This window comes from Cherax quadricarinatus, chromosome 100 (assembly GCF_038502225.1).
Source record: "Cherax quadricarinatus isolate ZL_2023a chromosome 100, ASM3850222v1, whole genome shotgun sequence".
In the NCBI taxonomy this organism is placed as follows: Eukaryota; Metazoa; Arthropoda; class Malacostraca; order Decapoda; family Parastacidae; genus Cherax; species Cherax quadricarinatus.
In genome coordinates this window covers 9052151-9060746 of record NC_091391.1, presented here as the reverse complement: position 1 = coordinate 9060746, position 8596 = coordinate 9052151, and the positions used below count along the sequence as shown (strand labels likewise).

At 40.5% G+C, this 8596-nt stretch overlaps 1 non-coding gene across 1 annotated transcript; it reads right to left on the bottom strand.

Annotated features, from left to right (window-relative positions):
* Positions 1-306: 306 nt before the first annotated feature.
* TRNAG-GCC (transfer RNA glycine (anticodon GCC)) lies at positions 307-377 on the bottom strand. The gene has a single exon. It is a non-coding gene; the product is annotated as a tRNA-Gly (tRNA).
* Positions 378-8596: the final 8219 nt, after the last annotated feature.

Genomic DNA, 8596 nt, shown 5'->3' with positions numbered 1-8596 from the left:
TTATCTTGTCAAGTTGGCAGATATATCTTCGAGTATTAATAGTTCATAATGACGCTATTATAATTGTATTCATTTATGCCTATTAATTTATGCTTCATAATTACATTTAATTAAATTATCCCACTTACATTGATTTTTCTTACATTTTCATGTTCCTTCACATATTCATTGTCTTCCTCGTAATAATTAATACAAGAATCTCTGTTAAATATTTAGCAAAAATTACTAAATACAATTAAAGATTTTAACATTTAAGTTTGGTACATCAATTACACCTTTATGTTGCAGTCACAGGTTTGCAATAAATGCATCGGCCGGGAATCGAACCCGGGCCTCCCGCGTGGCAGGCGAGAATTCTACCACTGAACCACCGATGCTACTTCAGAATTTTCTGGGTTTCCTTTGTACATTTATGAGATTTTGAAAAATCTAATAGATTAAAGCTAAGAAATAAGTATTAGTGAATACTTAAAAGAGATAACACTACCATAACACTTGACGTTATGTTTAAGAAGTGAAGTCAGGAAGTCAACTCTGACTTCCTCAGTCACAGTGATAATGAACCTCTGCTACCTAGAACCTGATTACCATCTACATCCTCACCAGATAACAATATTTCTGTTAAGTAAAAGGATACAAATGCAGCTAGTGTGACATTGTGGCAACGTTTCGCTCTCCAGGAACTTCATCAAGCCGTTACGACTTGACAAAAAGCGAAACATTGCCACAATAAAATGTCGCATTAGTTCACTTGTGTCCTTTCACTTAACATATTGTCGGTAATTCCACCAATATTAATACTACAATATTTCTACAATAATTTGAAACTATTGTTTTCATAATTAAACATTAATTTTTCGCTAGTTTCAAAATTATTCGGTTTTACTCTAGTCAAGTTCAGTCTTTTTTCTCATATAGGAATTTACCAGGAGTGTATCACACTCGCGGAGCGGAGTTCCACAAGGGCCAGTCCCAGGTCCGGTGCTGTTTGTAGTATGTGAATGACATGAGGGACGCGATTCAAAGTTCACAGTTTATTCTCTAAAAGGATTACAATGCTGAGTTTACAGAAATTTGGTTATTGTGTGGTTTACATGTAGTAAAATAATGATTACAGAGTGTACCACTAGAACGCTTAGCATGGCTAGGCATTACAGCGTGTACCACTAGAACGCTTAGCATGGCTAGGCATTTCGGGCATACTTAGTTTTATTCTTAATTGTAAAATATTACAAATTATGAGGTAAGTTGGTATTATGGCTAAGTGACTAAATACTAGTTTGTGAGTTTAGCAATGTGAATGCTTTTGTTTTGGCACAGTACATAGTTTCAGTATTGGAGTATCACAGGATTCATTATTTTAAGATTGAGATTAATATTTCTGTTTATGGTCAAATGGGTGAGTGTAAGTGTGAACCACCAGGTGGTATTCGTGTAGTTAGTTGACGGGGTGTATCAGGGAGATAAGATGTTTTCTAATGGTAGTTTTGAAGGTGATGAATGTGTCTGCAGTTCTAGAGTTCTCAGGTAGGGTATTCCAGATTTTAGGGCCTTTGACATACATTGAATTTTTGTAAAGGTTTAGTCGGACACGGGGAATGTCGTAGAGATGTTTGTGTCTGGTGTTATGCCTGTGGGTTCTGTCACAACTATCAAGAAAGCGTTGTAGGTAAAGGTTGATATTAAAGTTTAAGGCCCTGTAGATGTAGATTGCACAGTAGTAAGTGTGGATGTACTGAACAGGGAGTAAGTTTAGGTCTATGAAGAGTGGGGGGGTGTGTTGCCAGGGATGGGATTTAGTGATTATTCTTACTGCAGCTTTTTGTTGGGTTATTATTGGCTTTAGGTGTGTTGCTGCAGTTGATCCCCAAGCACAAATAGCATAGGTGAGGTATGGATAAATAAGTGAGTGGTATAGTGTGAGAAGGGCATTTTGCGGCACGTAGTATCGTATCTTGGAGAGGATCCCAACCGTTTTGGATACTTTTTTGGTTATATGCTGGATATGGGTGCTGAAATTCAGGTTGTTGTCAAGGTATAAGCCTAGGAATTTGCCCCCATTATTTCTGGTAATTAGAGTGTTGTCAATCTTAATGTTAATTTGTGCATCTCCTACTCTGCTACCAAACATAATATAGTAGGTTTTGTCAGTGTTAAGCGTAAGTTTATTGGCTGTCATCCAAGTCGATATTTTGATCAGCTCCTCATTCACAATGGTGTTGAGGGTGGCAAGATTAGGGTGAGAGATGACATAAGTCGTGTCGTCAGCAAAGAGAATGGGTTTCAGGTGTTGGGATACGTTTGGAAGGTCATTGATGTATATGAGGAAGAGCAGGGGACCAAGGACACTTCCCTGCGGAACTCCAGTATCAAGTGGCCGTGTTGCTGATGCTGTGTCTTTAATGGTGACATACTGATACCTATTAGTAATGTAAGATTTGAAATAAGCAAGCGCATGGCCTCTTATACCGTAATGATCAAGTTTGTGGAGTAGGATGTCGTGGTCTACTGTGTCAAAAGCTTTTCTTAGGTCAATAAAAATTCCTAGTGGATATTCCTTATTTTCCAATGCTGTGTAAAGCAGATCTAGCATTTTTATGATTGCATCATTAGTGCTTTTATTTTTCCTGAATCCAAATTGGCAGGGGTTGAGTATGTTTTGAGCCGTTATAAATGAATACAGTCTCCTGTGCACGAGTTTCTCAAAGATTTTGGATAGCAATGGTAAGTTAGATATTGGCCTATAGTTGTTTAAGTCTGTAGGGTCACCACCTTTATGTATTGGTGTAACCCTTGCCATCTTGAGTAGTTTCGGGAAGGTGCTAGTCTCTAGTGACTTGTTAAAAAGTAATGAAATAGCATGCGAAAGTACATGGGCCGCTCGCTTGTACAGTAATGGTGGGACATGAGACAGATTCCCCGAGTTATTTTTAAGTGACTTTATAATCTCGGTGACTTCCGTGGGCTCAGTTGGTGCGAGATAGAAGGAATTTGGGAAATTCCCATCTAGGTAGTCCCCGGCATGGGCATTGGTATGTGGGATTTTACTGGCGAGATTAGATCCTATGGTTGAGAAGAAGTCGTTTATCTTGTTAGCTGTGTCAGTGGGATGTAGTGGTGTTTCATTAGGTTTAGTTAGGACAATATTCTTGGTTTTTCTCAGTTTGTGGGTCCCTAGAATCTGAGAGAGTGTTTTCCAGGTCTTTTTTATATCTCCTCTAGTGTCTGTGAATCTACTGGAGTAGTATAGTTGTTTGGCTTTCTTTATTACTTTGGTGAGAGCTGATGAATAGTGTTTAAGAATATCTTTGTGTATTAAGCCCTGTCTATATTGCTTTTCATATTGGTGTTTCTTGTCAATGGATTTCAGAATGGTGCTGGTTAGCCATGGGCAGCCAAGCCGTTTGTTTGTGATCTGTTTTGTTTTTATAGGACAATGTTTGTTGTATAGTCTAAGTAATTTGTTAAGAAAAATGTCTGTCCATTCTGTAGGCCAGTCAACAGTCTCTAGGTCAGCTGTGAACTTCCTTACTGAGGCCTCGTCATGGAGTCTAAATGAGACTTTGTTGTATTCAAGTGGTGGTTTACTAATGTTTGTCAGGAGGAAGGTAGGGTAGTGGTCTGTAGTGCTATCTGTGATTATCCCTGATTTAAGGGGGGCTAGTATATTGGTCCATATGTGGTCTATTATGGTTGCACTTGTCTCAGTGAGCCTGGTTGGTTTAGTTATTGTTGGTATGAGAAGTGTGTTGTTCATATTGTTGATGAAATCAGTTACAGGCTGATCATCTAGTATGCCAAGGTTGATGTTGAAGTCTCCAGCTAAGAGAAGGTGGTGCTTATTCATTTGTCTGTTTGTTATTAGTGACTTTAATTTCTCACTGAAATTTGGGATGTTTGTGTGAGGCATCCGGTAAATGGCACCGATTGTTATAGGTGTCTTAAGTTTTTTTTCAATAAAATTAGCAAAAATGTATTCCCCCTATTCATCACTAAAGCAAGTGGTGCTAATACAAGATAATTGGTTAGAGTAATAGATTGCAATACCACCCCCAACTTGGTTTGGTCTGCAGTTGTGAATTGCTGTGTATCCTGGTAGAGGGTAGATATCTATTGTGTCCTGCTTAAGCCAGGTCTCAGTAAGAATAATGCAGGAGAAGGGTGTCTTTAGTGATTCAAGGAGTGCTAGGAGGTCATCATAGTGTTTGCTAAAGGACCTGATATTGTAGTTTAGTACTGATAGACTTTTAGCATTGTTTAGGATAGTGCTGGCTTGTGATGCTGTGTAATAAAGGCAGTTACTTTCCAATAGGTTTTGATTGGGTGTCAGATTATGGAGGTTTAGATCAGGGTCAACGTGATCAATCATCTTCTAGGTTTAAATTATGGTTATTTATATCCTGAGTTGTGTGTTGAGTTCTAGTACTGATATCTGTAGTGGTAGGAAGTTTGGACAAGTATATAGCTAGAGTATTTTGGTCATGTAGAGTATAGTCACTACTACACATAATGAAGTTGATGTTGTCTATGTGTTGTGCTGGAATGAACTAAAGTACAACTAGGTATAAACTAGTAATATAAAAATACAAATTAAAAATAGAACAAGACTCTCACTTGTAATTGCACTAAGGTCTAATATAATGACTTTTGTGGAGTCTATGTTTTGAGCTAGAGTGAGCTAAAGTACAATAGGTTTAATCTAATAATATAAAAGTACAAATTAAAAATAGAACAAGACTCTCACTTGTAATTGCACTAAGGTCTAATATATTGACTTTTGTTTTGAGCTAGAATGAGCTATAGTACAATAGGTTTAATCTAATAATATAAAAATACAAATTCAAAATAGCACTAGTCTCTCACTAGTAACTGGACTATGGTCTAATATAGTGAATTTGGTATTGACTATGTCTTGAGGTAGAATGAGCTATAGTACAACTGTGATTAATCTAATAATATAATAAAGGCACAAGACTCTCAATTGTAATTGCACTAAGGTCTTATATAAGTTGTTTACAAGAATTAGAGTATAATTAGATTTAAATTGACAGGATAAAATACACAAATTAAGGTAGCAAAAGAATTATAAAAAAATGATAAAAATAAAAATGGCAATGACTTGGTTATAATATGCTAGTAAGATGGTAGACAGGATAATATAAAAGTTGTAGTTGATAGTCTCAGAAGTGTCCCAGTTTGTAGACGATGTGAAGGTACCAAGAATATAAGGTGATGAGCATCAGGTAATCCTACAAGGAGATCTGGACAGGCTGCAAACCTGGTCCAAGAGATAGCTTCTGGAGTTTAACCACACCAAGTACAAAGTCATGAAGCTTCAAAAAACACTCGAGGAAATGTATCGGGGTGCGCATCATACCTAGCACATCTCCTGAGACGGCTCTGCAAAGACAGTGATTATGTACGAATAATGGTGAAAGTAATATATCTTTATTTGCTACAAGTACATGTACAAGGAATACAAGTACATGTACAAGGTATACAAGTACATGTACAAGGAATACAAGTACATGTACAAGGTATACAAGTACATGTACAAGGTATGCAAGTACATGCACAAGGTATGCAAGTACATGTACAAGGTATACAGATCATAGCTGACATCAACGACATACTACTATATAGAAAGTCGCTTGTTATGCCGAGCATTTCCTGCAAATTAGGTCAGTTTTGTCCCAGGATGCGACCCACACCAGCCCACTAACACCCAGGATGCGACCCACACCAGTCTACTAACACCCAGGATGCGACCAAAACCAGTCCACTAACACCCAGGATGTGAACCACACCAGTCCGCTAACACCCAGGATGTGACCCACACCAGTCCACTAACACCCAGGATGTGACCCACACCAGTCCACTAACACCCAGGATGCGACCCACACCAGTCCACTAACACCCAGGATGTGACCCACACCAGTCCACTAACACCCAGGATGTGACCCACACCAGTCCACTAACACCCAGGATGCGACCCACACCAGTCCACTAACACCCAGGATGTGACCCACACCAGTCCACTAACACACAGGATGTGACCCACACCAGTCCACTAACACCCAGGATGCGACCCACACCAGTCCACTAACACCCAGGATGTGACCCACACCAGTCCACTAACACCCAGGATGTGACCCACACCAGTCCACTAACACCCAGGATGCGACGCACACCAGTCCACTAACACCCAGGATGTGACCCACACCAGTCCACTAACACCCAGGATGCGACCCACACCAGTCCACTAACACCCAGGATGTGACCCACACCAGTCCACTAACACCCAGGATGTGACCCACACCAGTCCAATAACACCCAGGATGTGACCCACACCAGTCCACTAACACCCAGGATGTGACCCACACCAGTCCACTAACACCCAGGATGTGACCCACACCAGTCCACTAACACCCAGGATGTGACCCACACCAGTCCACTAACACCCAGGATGTGACCCACACCAGTCCACTAACACCCAAGATGTGACCCACACCAGTCCACTAACACCCAGGATGTGACCCACACCAGTCCACTAACACCCAGGATGTGACCCACACCAGTCCGCTAACACCCAGGATGTGACCCACACCAGTCCACTAACACCCAGGATGTGACCCACACCAGTCCACTAACACCCAGGATGCGACCCACACCAGTCCACTAACACCCAGGATGTGACCCACACCAGTCCACTAACACCCAGGATGCGACCCACACCAGTCCACTAACACCCAGGATGTGACCCACACCAGTCCACTAACACCCAGGATGTGACCCACACCAGTCCACTAACACCCAGGATGTGACCCACACCAGTCCACTAACACCCAGGTACCTATTTTGCTGATGGTGAACATGGACAACTGGTGTAAAGAAACACTCCCAGTGTTTCCACCTCTGCAACGGAAATCGAACCCGGACCCTCACCGTGTGAAGTGAGAGCTTTTTCTTCTCGGTGGGAAACGACCAACATGTAGGTAGTAGGTTGGTAGACAGCAACCACCCAGGGAAGTACTACCGTCCTGCCAGATGACTGTGAAACAAAAACCTGTAACTGTTTTGCATGATGGTAGGATTGCTGGTGTCTTTTTCTGTCTCATAAACACGCTAGATAACAGGGATATCTTGCTACTCCTACTTACACTTTGGTCACACTTCACAGACACGCACATGCATATATATATACCTACATCTAGGTTTTTCTCCTTTTTCTAAATAGCTCTTGTTCTTCTTTATTTCTTCTATTGTCCATGGGGAAGTGGAAAAGAATCTTTCCTCCGTAAGCCATGCGTGTCGTATGAGGCGACTAAAATGCCGGGAGCAATGGGCAAGTAACCCCTTCTCCTGTAGACATTTACTAAAAAAGAGAAGAAGAGAAACTTTATAAAACTGGGATGCTTAAATGTGCGTGGATGTAGTGCGGATGACAAGAAACAGATGATTGCTGATGTTATGAATGAAAAGAAGTTGGATGTCCTGGCCCTAAGCGAAACAAAGCTGAAGGGGGTAGGAGAGTTTCAGTGGGGGGAAATAAATGGGATTAAATCTGGAGTATCTGAGAGAGTTAGAGCAAAGGAAGGGGTAGCAGTAATGTTAAATGATCAGTTATGGAAGGAGAAAAGAGAATATGAATGTGTAAATTCAAGAATTATGTGGATTAAAGTAAAGGTTGGATGCGAGAAGTGGGTTATAACAAGCGTGTATGCACCTGGAGAAGAGAGGAATGCAGAGGAGAGAGAGAGATTTTGGGAGATGTTAAGTGAATGTATAGGAGCCTTTGAACCAAGTGAGAGAGTAATTGTGGTAGGGGACCTGAATGCTAAAGTAGGAGAAACTTTTAGAGAGGGTGTGGTAGGTAAGTTTGGGGTGCCAGGTGTAAATGATAATGGGAGTCCTTTGATTGAACTTTGTATAGAAAGGGGTTTAGTTATAGGTAATACATATTTTAAGAAAAAGAGGATAAATAAGTATACAAGATATGATGTAGGGCGAAATGACAGTAGTTTGTTGGATTATGTATTGGTAGATAAAAGACTGTCGAGTAGACTTCAGGATGTACATGTTTATAGAGGGGCCACAGATATATCAGATCACTTTCTAGTTGTAGCTACACTGAGAGTAAAAGGTAGATGGGATACAAGGAGAATAGAAGCATCAGGGAATAGAGAGGTGAAGGTTTATAAACTAAAAGAGGAGGCAGTTAGGGTAAGATATAAACAGCTATTGGAGGATAGATGGGCTAATGAGAGCATAGGCAATGGGGTCGAAGAGGTATGGGGTAGGTTTAAAAATGTAGTGTTAGAGTGTTCAGCAGAAGTTTGTGGTTACAGGAAAGTGGGTGCAGGAGGGAAGAGGAGCGATTGGTGGAATGATGATGTAAAGAGAGTAGTAAGGGAGAAAAAGTTAGCATATGAGAAGTTTTTACAAAGTAGAAGTGATGCAAGGAGGGAAGAGTATATGGAGAAAAAGAGAGAGGTTAAGAGAGTGGTGAAGCAATGTAAAAAGAGAGCAAATGAGAGAGTGGGTGAGATGTTATCAACAAATTTTGTTGAAAATAAGAAAAAGTTTTGGAGTGAGA